The sequence below is a fragment of the Triticum urartu genome, unplaced genomic scaffold (genome assembly GCF_003073215.2).
Source record: "Triticum urartu cultivar G1812 unplaced genomic scaffold, Tu2.1 TuUngrouped_contig_1792, whole genome shotgun sequence".
Taxonomy (NCBI): domain Eukaryota; kingdom Viridiplantae; phylum Streptophyta; class Magnoliopsida; order Poales; family Poaceae; genus Triticum; species Triticum urartu.
Window position 1 is genome coordinate 4,083 of NW_024112248.1, and position 14,401 is coordinate 18,483.

At 47.7% G+C, this 14,401-nt stretch overlaps 1 pseudogene; it reads right to left on the reverse strand.

Annotated features, from left to right (window-relative positions):
- Nucleotides 1–1,151: 1,151 nt before the first annotated feature.
- Nucleotides 1,152–1,267, reverse strand: LOC125526766 (annotated as a pseudogene).
- Nucleotides 1,268–14,401: the final 13,134 nt, after the last annotated feature.

The window sequence follows — 14,401 nt, forward strand, 5'->3', positions numbered from 1 at the left end:
CCAAATTTCCGTTCAACAAGTTGTTGGAAATTAAGAAAGGCCTGATAAACATTAGAATGCTTCTTAAGCAAATATGTCCAAGTAAATTTGCTAAAATCATCAATAAAGCTCACATAATATAAGTGTTTCCCAACATAAGCTGGAGCAGGACCCCAAACATCAGAGAATATTTGTTCCAATGGAACAGTAGACACACTAGTAGAGATGGGATAGGGAAACTGATGGCTTTTAGCTTGCTGACATGGATCACATACATAAGGATTTATTTGTGGATCATAAGAGAGTTTATTCTTCCGAAGTACTTGTTGAACAATGAAAGAGGATGGATGCCCTAGACGATTATGCCATATGGATGAAGTGGGTTTGATGGTGACGAAGGCACACTTGGGAGACCTCGTGAACAAGGGCATAATCGGGTAGAGACCACCATGGCAAGGACCTTTAAACAGTGTGTCCCTCGTGACCCGATCCTTTATCAAAAAGAAGAAAGGATGAATTTCAAGAAATATATTGTTGTCTAAGGCAAGTTGATGAGCAGATAAAAGATTTTTGGATGCACTAGGAACATGCAAAATATTGTTAAGAGAAAGAGAATTATGAGAGGTGTGCAAAGTAGAATGACCAATGTGTGTTATTGCCATACCATTTCCATTTGCCATATGGACTTCATCACGTCCATTGTAATTTTCCCGAGTGGTCAATTTGTGTAATTCTCTGGTGATGTGATTTGTTGCTCCTGTATCAACATACCAGTTTGTATCCATTCCATAAGATGCAAGATGTGCACCATTGTCTTCCGAGTGAGAGTCATCATCATCACCATTGTCAGAATACCTCCACCAACAATCACGTGCTGGGTGCCCATATTTTTTTGCATATCTGACATGTAATATCCTGGCGAGGAGAAGGTATGCGACCAAGGCCACGACCACGACCATGACCACCTCTCTGTGGATTACGACCGTGTGTTGGATGTGTCTGCTACGGACGACCATGGTATTGCCCATATCCACCACGAGAGTTTTGCCGATAATTATTATTGAAGGAACGTCCTCGTGTAGCAGCATTAATTAGCGGAAGACTGAAAAGCCCCAACGGTTTGATCTGACTCGGCAAGCATTTGCTGCCTGTAATCATATGCCGTAAGCTGTGCACAAACATCAGCAAGAGTGGTGGTAGGAACAGTGTTAATAGAGGCAACCACAGAGTTATATTCTCCATCAAGACTACCAAGGATATACTCCTTCAGTTCATCATCATCAATTAGCCGACCAGCTGCAGCAAGTTCTGAAGCAAAACTTTTCATCAAAGCAATATATTTATCTGCAGGCATATCACGCTTCTTTGTATTCACAAGTTTTCCACGCAACATATTGATGCGTGCCTTGGATTGTGAGGCAAACGAGGCTTCAATTGCAGCCCAGATTTCAGCAGCATGTTCTAACGCAAAAAATTGAGCAAGAACATCCTTATTGATTTTGTGAGATAGCTCACCACTTGTTGATCCCTCTCAATCCAGGCTTCGTAGGCCGGATTCGACACAGTGGTCCTCGTGCTTTCAGCCTCAACCTCCAATGTTTTGCAGGTGCTGAATCGGAACCATCAAGTAGCCCCATGACCCGAGCACCGCGAAAGGCATGAAGAACCTGCATCTTCCAGTAGATGTGATTTTCCCGAGAGAGTTTCTCCGAGGGAGGAGATCCCAGAAGCGCCGCTAGTGTTGAAGAGGAGGTCGCCATGGGGAAGGAGGGAGGGAATCGATCGATGATCTTGACCAGCGATCAAGTTTTTGGCGTGTGTGTTTGGCTAGATCAGATCCCTAGACCTCGGAAGAGGTGGCTCTGTTATGACCGGCCAGGTCTATGGCTGCCGGGGGCCCATTGGGCAGGCTTAAGGCCCAAGTTATCTTAGTTTATTTTCAGATTTATGATTATATATACAAGTTGTAAGACTATTTTGAGCATTAAGCAATAAGACTATTCTATTGCCCGGCTCCCAAAGGAGCCGGAACCCTAAAACCCTAGCCCTCTCTCTCCTGCGCCGCCGCCGCCCAGCCGCAAGGACGGCGCCTCGCCGCCGACCGCCGCGTTCTAGCCCATGCCCAGCTCCCTCCTTTCCCTACCACCTACGTCCCAGAGGAGCCCGAACCCTAACTCCTAACACCTTGGTATTAGCCAGCTCTGGTTCGACCATGTCATCCTCACCACCATCGCCGTCGCTGCCCGTGACCACCACCGCCGCGTCAGCGCCCCTAGCCACGGGGTCGCTGGTCCTCCCGTCCGCGCCACTGGACCTCATCCCTGGCACGTCAACCGGCCATCCGCCGGCCCCCATCACCACTACGCCGCCGTCGCCATCAACTCTACCAGCCCACTACACCCCGGAGGCCATGGCGGGGCTCTTCCTGGCCAGCCCGTTCGGACCACCACAGCCGCCCCCGCCGCCTGCGCCCTCCGGGCCGCCGACGCTCCCGTGGTACTCGGTGCCCGCCACGCTCACCGGCGGCTACCCGACGCTACAGCAGCAGGCCGCTCCAGCGCCGGCTGGGCCACACTGGCCCGCGCCAGCACCCGCGGCATCGGCCGCGTCCGCCCCAACCCCGTGGCCGGTCTGGTCTGCCCCGGCCCCCTCCGCACCGGCTGCGCCGGCCCCCACGCCGTCTCCACCGCCTAGCGCCGGCCTGAGTCAGGGCCCTTCCGGGGGGCTTCCGATCCAGCAGGTGCGGTTTCCACCGTCGCCCTCTCCGATTCCGGCTTGGCTCACCGGAACGTCGCCACTGCCGGTCTACACAGAGGCCGGCGAACCGGCGGTGGCCACGCTACAGTTCGGCGCGCCGTCCTCGGCCCTTCGCATCGACGAACCAGTGGACACTGGCGCATCGACTCCGACACCACCTCGCTTTGCCCGGATCGACTTTGCCACATATGATGGCTCGGAGGACCCTCTTAACTGGTTAAACCAGTGTGATCAGTTCTTCCGGGGGCAGTGCACACCCGCGTCCGAGCGCACTTGGCTCGCGTCATACCACCTTCGGGGTGCCGCCCAGACATGGTACTACGCCCTCGAGCAGGACGAGGGCGGCATGCCCCCATGGGATCGTTTCCGCGAGCTGTGTCTCCTTCGCTTCAGACCACCACGGCGCGGCACCCACTTGTCCGAGCTGGGCTGCCTACCCTTCACCTCCACGGTCCAGGATTTCGCCGACCGCTTCCAGGCTCTGGCGTGTCACGCACCGGGGGTGACGGCACTACAGCGGGCTGAGCTCTTCGTCGGCAGCCTTCCCGACCACATCCGCGTGGATGTCGAGATGAAGGGACCCCAGGACCTGCAGACGGCCATGTACTACGCTCGAGCGTTCGAGCAGCGTGCCCAGGCCTTAACACAGCCCGCACCACCTCGGGGGAGCCGAGTGCCTCCACGACCACCGTCGGCCGCACCAGCTTCTGCAGCCGCCTCACTGACGGCCACTCCGGCCGCGACGCGGCCTTTCCGGCGCCTCTTGCAGGCCGAGCAGCTCGAGCGCCACCGCCTGGGGCTGTGCTTTAACTGTGATGCACCCTATGCCCCGGGCCATGTCTGCCCGCGCCTCTTCTACTTGGAGACAGTCGATGAGACCGAGGACGCTGCCACTGACGATGGACTCGGCGACCCAGCCGCCGCCATGGTCGCGCCGGCACCCGCGCCTGCGCCGGCTACGGCCCTTGTCGTCTCCCTCCACGCGTTGGCCAGCATCCGCAATGAGCGGACTATGCTTATTCCGGTCATGATCCACGGCGAGACTCTGGTGGCTCTCTTAGACACGGGCTCTACACATAACTTCCTTCCGGAGGCTACTATGCGGCGCCTTGCCCTACAGCCGACGGGAGGGGAGCAGCTGCGGGTCACCGTCGCTAATGGCAACCGCCTCCGATGCCATGCGCTCGCTCGGGACGTTCCCATTACTATCGGCGACGAGCACTTCACCATCACGTGTGCTGGCATCGACTTGGGCTGCTTGGACTTCATCCTCGGTGTCGACTTTTTGCGGACTCTCGGTCCCATCCTTTGGGACTTCGTGTTGGAAATATGCCCTAGAGGCAATAATAAAATGTTATTATTATATTTCCTTGTTCATGATAATCGTTTATTATCCATGCTAGAATTGTATTGATAGGAAACTCAGATACATGTGTGGATACATAGACAACACCATGTCCCTAGTAAGCCTCTAGTTGACTAGCTCGTTGATCAATAGATGGTTACGGTTTCCTGACCATGGACATTGGATGTCGTTGATAACGGGATTACATCATTAGGAGAATGATGTGATGGACAAGACCCAATCCTAAGCATAGCACTAGATCGTGTAGTTCGTATGCTAAAGCTTTTCTAATGTCAAGTATCATTTCCTTAGACCATGAGATTGTGCAACTCCCGGATACCGTAGGAATGCTTTGGGTGTGCCAAACGTCACAACGTAACTGGGTGGCTATAAAGGTACACTACAGGTATCTCCAAAAGTGTCTGTTGGGTTGGCACGAATCGAGACTGGGATTTGTCACTCCGTGTAAACGGAGAGGTATCTCTGGGCCCACTCGGTAGGACATCATCATAATGTGCACAATGTGATCAAGGAGTTGATCACGGGATGATGTGTTACGAAACGAGTAAAGAGACTTGCCGGTAACGAGATTGAACAAGGTATCGGGATACCGACGATCGAATCTCGGGCAAGTGTCGTACCGATAGACAAAGGGAATTGTATACGGGATTGATTAAGTCCTTGACATCGTGGTTCATCCGATGAGATCATCGTGGAACATGTGGGAGCCAACATGGGTATCCAGATCCCGCTGTTGGTTATTGACCGGAGAGTCATCTCGGTCATGTCTGCATGTCTCCCGAACCCGTAGGGTCTACACACTTAAGGTACGGTGACGCTAGGGTTATAGAGATATTAGTATGCGGTAACCCGAAAGTTGTTCGGAGTCCCGGATGAGATCCCGGACGTCACGAGGAGTTCCGGAATGGTCCAGAGGTAAAGAATTATATATAAGAAGTGCTATTTCGGCCATCAGGACAAGTTTCGGGGTCACCGGTATTGTACCGGGACCACCGGAAGGGTCCCAGGGGTCCACCGGGTGGGGCCACCTGCCCCGGGGGGCCACATGGGCTGTAGGGGGTGCGCCTTGGCCTATATGGGCCAAGGGCACCAGCCCCAATAGGCCCATGCGCCAAGAGAAGGGGAAAAGGAAGAGTCCTAAAAGGGGAAGGCACCTCCGAGGTGCCTTGGGGAGGAGGGACTCCTCCCTGGCCGCACCCTTCCTTGGAGGAAGGGCCAAGGCTGCGCCCCCCCTCTCCCTTGGCCCTATATATAGTGGGGGGAAGGGAGGGCAAACAAAACCTAAGCCCTGGCGCCTCCCTCTCCCTCCCATGACACATCTCCCTCCTCCCGCAGCGCTTGGCGAAGCCCTGTTGGAATCCCGCTACTTCCACCACCACGCCGTCGTGCTGCTGGATCTCCATCAACCTCTCCTTCCCCCTTGCTGGATCAAGAAGGAGGAGACGTTGCTGCTCCGTACGTGTGTTGAACGCGGAGGTGCTGTCCGTTCGGCGCTAGGATCATCGGTGATTTGGATCACGACGAGTACGACTCCATCAACCCCGTTCTCTTGAACGCTTCCGCGCGTGATCTACAAGGGTATGTAGATCCACTCCTCCCTCGTTGCTAGATGACTCCATAGATAGATCTTGGTGACACGTAGGAAAATTTTGAACTTATGCTACGTTCCCCAACACGTGGCATCATGAGCTAGGTCTATGCGTAGTTTCTATGCACGAGTAGAACACAATAGTTGTGGGCGTTGATTTTGTCAATTTAGCTTGCCGTTACTAGTCTTATCTTGATTCGGCGGCATCGTGGGATGAAGCGGCCCGGACCGACCTTACACGTACTCTTACGTGAGACTGGTTCCACCGACTGACATGCACTAGTTGCATAAGGTGGCTAGCGGGTGTCTGTCTCTCCCACTTTAGTCGGATCGGATTCGATGAAAAGGGGTCCTTATGAAGGGTAAATAGCAATTGGCATATCACGTTGTGGTTTTTGCGTAGGTAAGAAACGTTCTTGCTAGAAACCCATAGCAGCCACGTAAAACATGCAAACAACAATTAGAGGACGTCTAACTTGTTTTTGCAGGGTATGCTATGTGATGTGATATGGCCAAAAGGATGTGATGAATGATATATGTGATGTATGAGATTGATCATGTTCTTGTAATAGGAATCACGACTTGCATGTCAATGAGTATGACAACCGGCAGGAGCCATAGGAGTTGTCTTAATTTATTTATGACCTGCGTGTCAACATAAACGTCATTACTTTACTTTATTGCTAACCGTTAGCTGTAGTAGTAGAAGTAATAGTTGACGAGACAACTTCATGAAGACACGATGATAGAGATCATTATGATGGAGATCATGGTGTCATGCCGGTGACGATGATGATCATGGAGCCCCGAAGATGGAGATCAAGAGGAGCAAAGTGATGATGGCCATATCATGTCACTATTTGATTGCATTTGATGTTTATCATGTTTATGCATCTTGTTTACTTAGAACGACGGTAGTAAATAAGATGATCCCTCATAATAATTTCAAGAAAGTGTTCCCCCTAACTGTGCACCGTTGCGACAGTTCGTTGTTTCTAAGCACCACGTGATGATCGGGTGTTAGATTCTAACGTTCACATACAACGGGTGTAAGACAGATTTACACACGCGAAACACTTAGGTTGACTTGACGATCCTAGCATGTACAGACATGGCCTCGGAACACAAGAGACCGAAAGGTCGAGCATGAGTCGTGTGGTAGATACGATCAACATGAAGATGTTCACCGATGATGACTAGTCCGTCTCACGTGATGATCGGACACGGCCTAGTTGACTCGGATCATGTAATCACTTAGATGACTAGAGGGATGTCTATCTGAGTGGGAGTTCACAAGATGAACTTAATTATCCTGAACATAGTCAAAAGGTCTTCGCAAATTATGTCGTAGCTCGCGCTTCAGTTCTACTGTTTAGATATGTTCCTAGAGAAAATTTAGTTGAAAGTTGATAGTAGTAATTATGCGGACTAGGTCCGTAAACTGAGGTTTGTCCTCATTGCTTCATAGAAGGCTTATGTCCCTAATGCACCGCTCAGTGTGCTGAACCTCGAACGTTGTCTATGGATGTTGCGAACACCTGGCATACACATTTTGATAACTACGTGATAGTTCAGTTAAACGGCTTAGAGTTGAGGCACCGAAGACGTTTTTGAAACGTCGCGAAACATATGAGATGTTTCGAGGGCTGAAATTGGGATTTCAGGCTCGTGCCCACGTCAAGAGGTATAAGACCTCCGACGATTTTCTTAGCCTACAAACTAAGGAGAAAAGCTCAATTATTGTGCTTGTGCTCAGATTGTCTGAGTACAACAATCGCTTGAATCGAGTGGGAGTTGATCTTCCAGATGAAATAGTGATGGTTCTCCGAAGTCATTACCACCAAGCTGCTAGAGCTTCGTGATGAACTATGATATATCAGGGACATATATGATGATCCTTGAGATATTCGCGATGTTTGACATCGCGAAAGTAGAAATCAAGAAGGAGCATCAATTGTTGATGGTTGGTGAAACCACTAGTTTCAAGAAGGGCAAGGGAACAAAGGGATACTTCATGAAACGGCAATTCAGCTGCTACTCTAGTGAAGAAACCCAAAGTTGAACCCAAACCCGAGACTAAGTGCTTCTGTAATAAGGGGAACAACCACTGGAGCAGAATTACCCTAGATACTTGGTAGATTAGAAGGCTGGCAAGGTCGATAGAAGTATATTGGATATACATTGTGTTGATGTGTACTTTACTAGTACTCCTAGTAGCACCAGGGTATTAGATACCGGTTCGGTTGCTAAGTGTTAGTAACTCGAAACAAAAGGCTACGGAATAAACGGAGACTAGCTAAAGGTGAGCTGACGATATGTGTTGGAAGTGTTTCCAGGGTTGATATGATCAAGCATCGCACGCTCCCTCTACCATCGAGATTGGTATTAAAACCTAAATAATTGTTATTTGGTGTTTGCGTTGAGCATAGACATGATTGGATTATGTCTATTGCAATACGGTTATTCATTTAAAGAGAATAATGGTTACCCTGTTTATTTGAATAATACCTTCAAATGGTCTTACACCTGAAATGAATGGTTTATTGAATCTCGATCGTAGTGATACACATGTTCATGCCAAAAGATAGTAATGATAGTACCACCTACTTGTGGCACTGCCACTTAAGTCATATCGGTATAAAACGCATGAAGAAGCTCCATGTTGATGGATCTTTGGACTCACTCATTTTTGAAAAGTTTGAGACATGCGAGCCATGTCTATTGGTGTATATGCATGAAGAAACTCCATGCAAATGGACCGTTTGGACTCACTTGATTTTGAATCACTTGAGACATGCAAATAATACCACATGGGCAAGATGACTGAAAGCCTCGTTTTCAGTAAAATGGAACTAGAAAGCAACTTGTTGGAAGTAATACATTTTGATGTGTGCAGTCCAATGAGTGCTGAGGCATGTAGTGGATATCGTTATGTTCTTACTTCACAGATGATTTGAGTAGATGTTGAGTATATTTACTTGATGAATCACGAGTCTGAATTATTGAAAGGTTCAAGTAATTTCAGGGTGAAGTTGAAAGATCGTCGTGACAAGAGGATAAAATGTCTATGATATGATCATAGAGATGAATATCTGAATTACGAGTTTGGCATAGAATTAAGACATTGTGGAAATTGTTTCACAACTAATACAGCCTGGAACACCATAGTGTGATGGTGTGTCCGAACATCATAACTGCACCCTGTTGGATATGATGCATACCATGATATCTCTTATCAAATTACCACGATAGTTTATGGGTTAGGCATTAAAGACAACCACATTCACTTTAAAAAGGGCACCACGTAATTCTGATGAGATGACACCGTATGAACTATGGTTTAGAGAAACCTAAGCTGTCATTTCTTAAAAGTTTGGGGCTGCGACGCTTATGTGAAAAAAATTTAGGCTGATAAGATCGAACCCAAAGCAGATAAATGCATCTTCATAGGACACCCAAAACAGTTGGGTATACCTCCTATCTCAGATTCGAAAGCAATAAGGGATTGTTTCTAGAATCGGGTCCTTTCTCGAGGAAAAGTTTCTCTCGAAAGAATTGAGTGGGAGGATGGTGGAGACTTGATGAGGTTATTGAACCGTCACTTCAACTAGTGTATAGCAGGGCACAAAGAGTTGTTCCTGTGGCACCTACACCAATTGAAGTGGAAGCTTATGATAGTGATCATGAAACTTCAGATCAAGTCACTACCAAACCTCGTGGGATGACAAGGATGTGTACTACTTCAGAGTGGTACGTAATCCTGTCTTGGAAGTCATGTTGCTAGATAACGATGAACCTACAAGCTATGGAGAAGCGATGGTGGTCCCGGATTCCGATAAATGGCTCGAGGCCATAAAATCCGAGAGAGGATCCATGTATGAAAACAAAGTGTAGACTTTGGCGGAACGGCTCGATGGTCGTGAGGCTGTTGAGTGCAGATGGATTTTGAAAGGAAGACGGACAATGATGGTAAATGTCACCATTAAGAAAGCTCGACTTGTCGTTAAAATGTTTTCCGACAAGTTCATGGAGTTGAATACGGTGAGACTTTCTCACTCGTAGCGATGCTAAGAGACTGTTGGAATTATATTAGCGATTACTGCATTATTTATGAAATCTTGCAGATAGGATGTCAAAACATTGTTTCCTCAATGATTTTCTTGAGGAAAGGTTGTATGTGATACAAACGGAAAGTTTTGTCAATCCTGAAAGATGCTAATAAGTATGCAAAGCTCCAGCAATCCTTCTAAGGACTGGAGTAAGCATCTCGGAGTTGGAATGTATGCTTTGATGATGATCAAAGATTTTGGGTTTATGCAAAGTTTATGAGAAACTTGTATTTCCAAAGAAGTGAGTGGGAGCACTATAGAATTTCTGATAAGTATATGTTGTTGACATATTGTGGATCAGAAATGACGTAGGATTTCTGGAAAGAAGCTGTAAATCCAGAGAGAGTTAACCTTGGAACACTATGATTTGCTTCACTGGAAATAAGGCCTGATTAAGCAGCTGAACATTCGCGAGCTATCACACGAATTATTTAAGGATTAGATCATAAATCCGCTTAAGGGATATCCTCTTCACATGAGCACAACATATCCTTAGACATGGTCGAGGCGTGAGGGTGGAATTCTTCACTGGACGCGGAAAACAGTAGATCAAAGAACATCGGCGAGGTCAAGCTTTGCACCTGAAAGTTGTAAGTATTGAAGATAAGTTACTTAAGAGCTGCGACTCCCACGTGCCAACGAATTCAAGAGTAAGCGTATCGGATGGAGAGATCAGCTACACCCTCAATGCTAATTATTATGCACTCATATGAAGACCAGCGTTAAGACTATCTAAATGCTATGTACCCGGCATACCATGAAGCGCAGCCTTGAACCACATAAATCAGTAACAAGTGGGACAATGAGTCGAATTCAATCAACTAAAGATAAACTTGGACCACAGCACCGAGAGCGATCTGACAGTATCATCTTAGTAAACGTAGTGGACTTAATGGAACTCTTGGGACTCAAGGTGGGTTTACTGGAGGGTATGATGAAAGCATTTCGATCGTAGAAGGAGTTATTTATCGGAGCGTATCGAGCAGTCAAAGCTTAATTCGAGACCAGCCGTAGAATGCCGGATATGCGTCTAGGAAGCAAAAGAACTTTATTATTTCCCCATTCTGAGTTTTTTTATGACTCAATCGATTTATATGGTCAATGCCAGCAACACACTTAGAGACTGCTACTAGAAGCACAGGATTATCTAAAATATGGCTCTGCGAAATATATGAGCCGTCAGTAAAGCTGAATCCTACAAGATGTGACATTAGAGATTTGTGACGAGCGCAACATCTACGGTATTCGCTAGACAATATCATGTCCAGATGACCACGCCGCGAGAGAGCACCCATTCATCTCAACAAGCATATATAAGAGTTTCAACAACACCAGATACTTTCTAACATCTTCGCCGGTAGGTGTGAATTTGCTAAACATGGTAAATTTTCGTCGGTGATAATAATGATTTAATAGGAGCTTCACTTATGTTACGCAAAACAGAATCTCATTAGGTGCTTAGTGAGGCCACAATGGCGATAGCGGAGACTCATACTGTAGTGGAGGTGTTATAGACTACATATGCGATAGTGTGCAACCTACGTGATTTATTGACTATTACGTGACATTCTTAAGTGTCGGTGAGAGGACCTACTTGTTAAGGACATTTCTGAGTAAGCGTAGCGTCCATCTTAATACATTTTAGACGAGGCAAAGATAATATATACACTGGATTATAGTTGTCATTATTTTTCGTTCTATAGTTTCGATGTATCATTTTTACCTGATACCCTAATTCGTCAGTTTATACCATATTCCTTCAGTCAAAATCTATGTCATGCACACTTAGGCAACAGCAACACTCAGATAACAGACTCGTAAGTGGTACGACGAGACTGCCGTATGATCAACACAGCATGATGCTCTCACACAGTAAGGTTGTCCTCTATGTGATTCGCTGTTATGCAATTCAGTAGATGGTTACGGTTTCCCTTCGATCTATAGGGACATTTGGATTCCTCGAATAACTGGTGAATTTAACTGAGCCTCATCTAGGGAGAATGAGATGCGTGCATTGGGGAATCAAGACCATCGAAATCGCCCTAGAGAGCATAGACCGCGTGGGGAGGAGGGAATGGCTCCCACTAATGACTATGGGTCAGTTGGGATAAACGTTTATTGACTGCTAAAGGCTTCTGTTCATGGATATAGGGTTTCACTAACAGTATGTCTAATTTATTCGCTTACGCACCAATGAATCCAGAACAATAGAGGAATGCAAAAGGATTCGCACCATCCCAACTCATGGCGAATACGCGTTAGGGAAACCCATATGCGCGTAGCCATAGCGTCCATCATAACGATAACTCACACGTGGAGTGGCATTAACGGTACAGTACATTGGTTATTCTGCCCGAAATGAGTGGTCTGAGCTGGTGTGATTATCACGATAAATACGATACTAGTTTGTTCAGGTTGGTAATATCTTGGGCGTATCTATCATAATCCGACTCTCCACTTCAATTGGTGGTCCGAGTGTAATTAGAGCGAGTGCAGAGCATGTTATCTCTAGGACAACACTCGCTGGACGAGATAGAGCCAGCATCCACGAAGGTCATTAGCATCAAGGTTGAATTCAAGGAGTTGATCCAAGTCATGGGATTATTGATGCGTGCTTAACGGGTAAACGGTAGTAAGTGATATGGATGTAAATTTCACACTGTGGCTCCTTATATCACACTCAAGAAGGATCTCTGCAACACACGCTATCGGGAATATCGTACGCCATCGACGATCTTCGTTGGGCACAGATGCGTACTCACGATTACCTGCACAATATGATCGAGACAAAAAGTGGACTATGGATTAAGATATCATCGCAAGGGTACGGAAGGAAGGTGACTCAACCGCATGCACATCTCTTGCTGTGAGAGAGTTCCTATGACAACAAAACTTGAATTAATTTTTTGCATTTCCTCGAATTATGCCAACCCATTTGGGAGGGAGAATATAGTGGTTACCGGTATGAGGATACTACGAACTGTAACCATGTAAGTATCTGATGGCCGTGGTGGAGATACTATGGGTGGGAGTCTTTCAACATAGAGGACTTAAGCGCAAGATCACGTGGAGTTCCGAGTATTGTTTTTATCAAATTTCTGATACCCGCCGGCAAGAAGTGACAGAGAGTCTATGCGGTAATCGGTGCGACGTTGTCACTGTTCCATTCACCTCGAAACCCAGTATGTGTGTCTACAGGTCCCAATACACGGGATCATAAGGGTCGACGCTGCTAGGGCTTTGACTAAAGCGCAGATACTCTGTAATGACCGGTAACATGTTAACGGCGTAGAAAGTTTTCGAGTGACAGCTTAGTTTGTTTTCTGGCCTTATCAAACACGACCTCCCGGATAAGTTTTGAGGCAATTAGTGTTTATCGGGTGCTGCGCCAGGGACCAATGTGCTATCGAGGAATGATTTTTCCGAGTAACTCGGGTTACCATCGTGTGGAGCGTGGGTAATGTCATATTTGGGCGATCTAGAAAATTTATCGATGGTGCTCAGCTTTAGTATTTTCATATAGATTGAAGAAAAAGAGTGCGTTTTGTTACTTTTATTGTTCACGGCTGTCCTCTCAATATGCGTCGCGGAGCTAAACTGACTTTCGTGGTACAACTTCTGAGTGAGTATTGATGAGGTACTTCCGGTATGGGCATTGGGCCGTTACCATCTGCATTATGAGCCGTTATTCAATCCGAAATAGCGGCTAGGGGGTTAATCCACTTCAAGAGCTATTAACATTGCAGTTAAAGAAGGGAAAAATCTGTAGATAATATTCTAGGATGACAGTATGATGCTGGCGAGCTCTATCGATGTCGGGCTTCCGTTGTGAGTTGAGTAGTGGAGAGCCCAGTACGTCTATTGGGGCACCGTTGTTGTGGTTGTAGGTATTTTAAATGAGGGTGTAATGTTCATGGCTGCACGGCTGTAGGGGGTGCGCCTTGGCCTATATGGGCCAAGGGCACCAGCCCCAAGAGGCCCATGCGCCAAGAAGAGGGGAAAAGGAAGAGTCCTAAAGGGGGAAGGCACCTCCGAGGTGCCTTGGGGAGGAGGGACTCCTCCTGGCCGCACCCTTCCTTGGAGGAAGGGCCAAGGCTGCGCCCCCCCCTCTCCCTTGGCCCTATATATAGTGGGGGGAAGGGAGGGCAACCATACCTAAGCCCTGGCGCCTCCCTCTCCCTCCCATGACACATCTCCCTCCTCCCGCAGCGCTTGGCGAAGCCCTGTTGGAATCCCGCTACTTCCACCACCACGCCGTCGTGCTGCTGGATCTCCATCAACCTCTCCTCCCCCCTTGCTGGATCAAGAAGGAGGAGACATCGCTGCTCCGGACGTGTGTTGAACACGAGCGTTATACTTTTCTGCTGTTGTTTTTTATCCGTTCACGCTGAGTTGAGATGCGCGCGCAGTGTTGCTGGCCGTCTTACGAGCCTCCGTCTTGCTAGGGATAAATCGGTGATTTGGAATCTACGATCCGAGGTTACTGGACTCTCTATCAGGATCGCCCTTGTTTGCGGTCTTTGTGAATCGACTCCTAGCTGCGTTGACTCTACAAGGGTACTGGGTAGATGGTCTTCCTCCTCCTTACGTCTCTAGATGGGA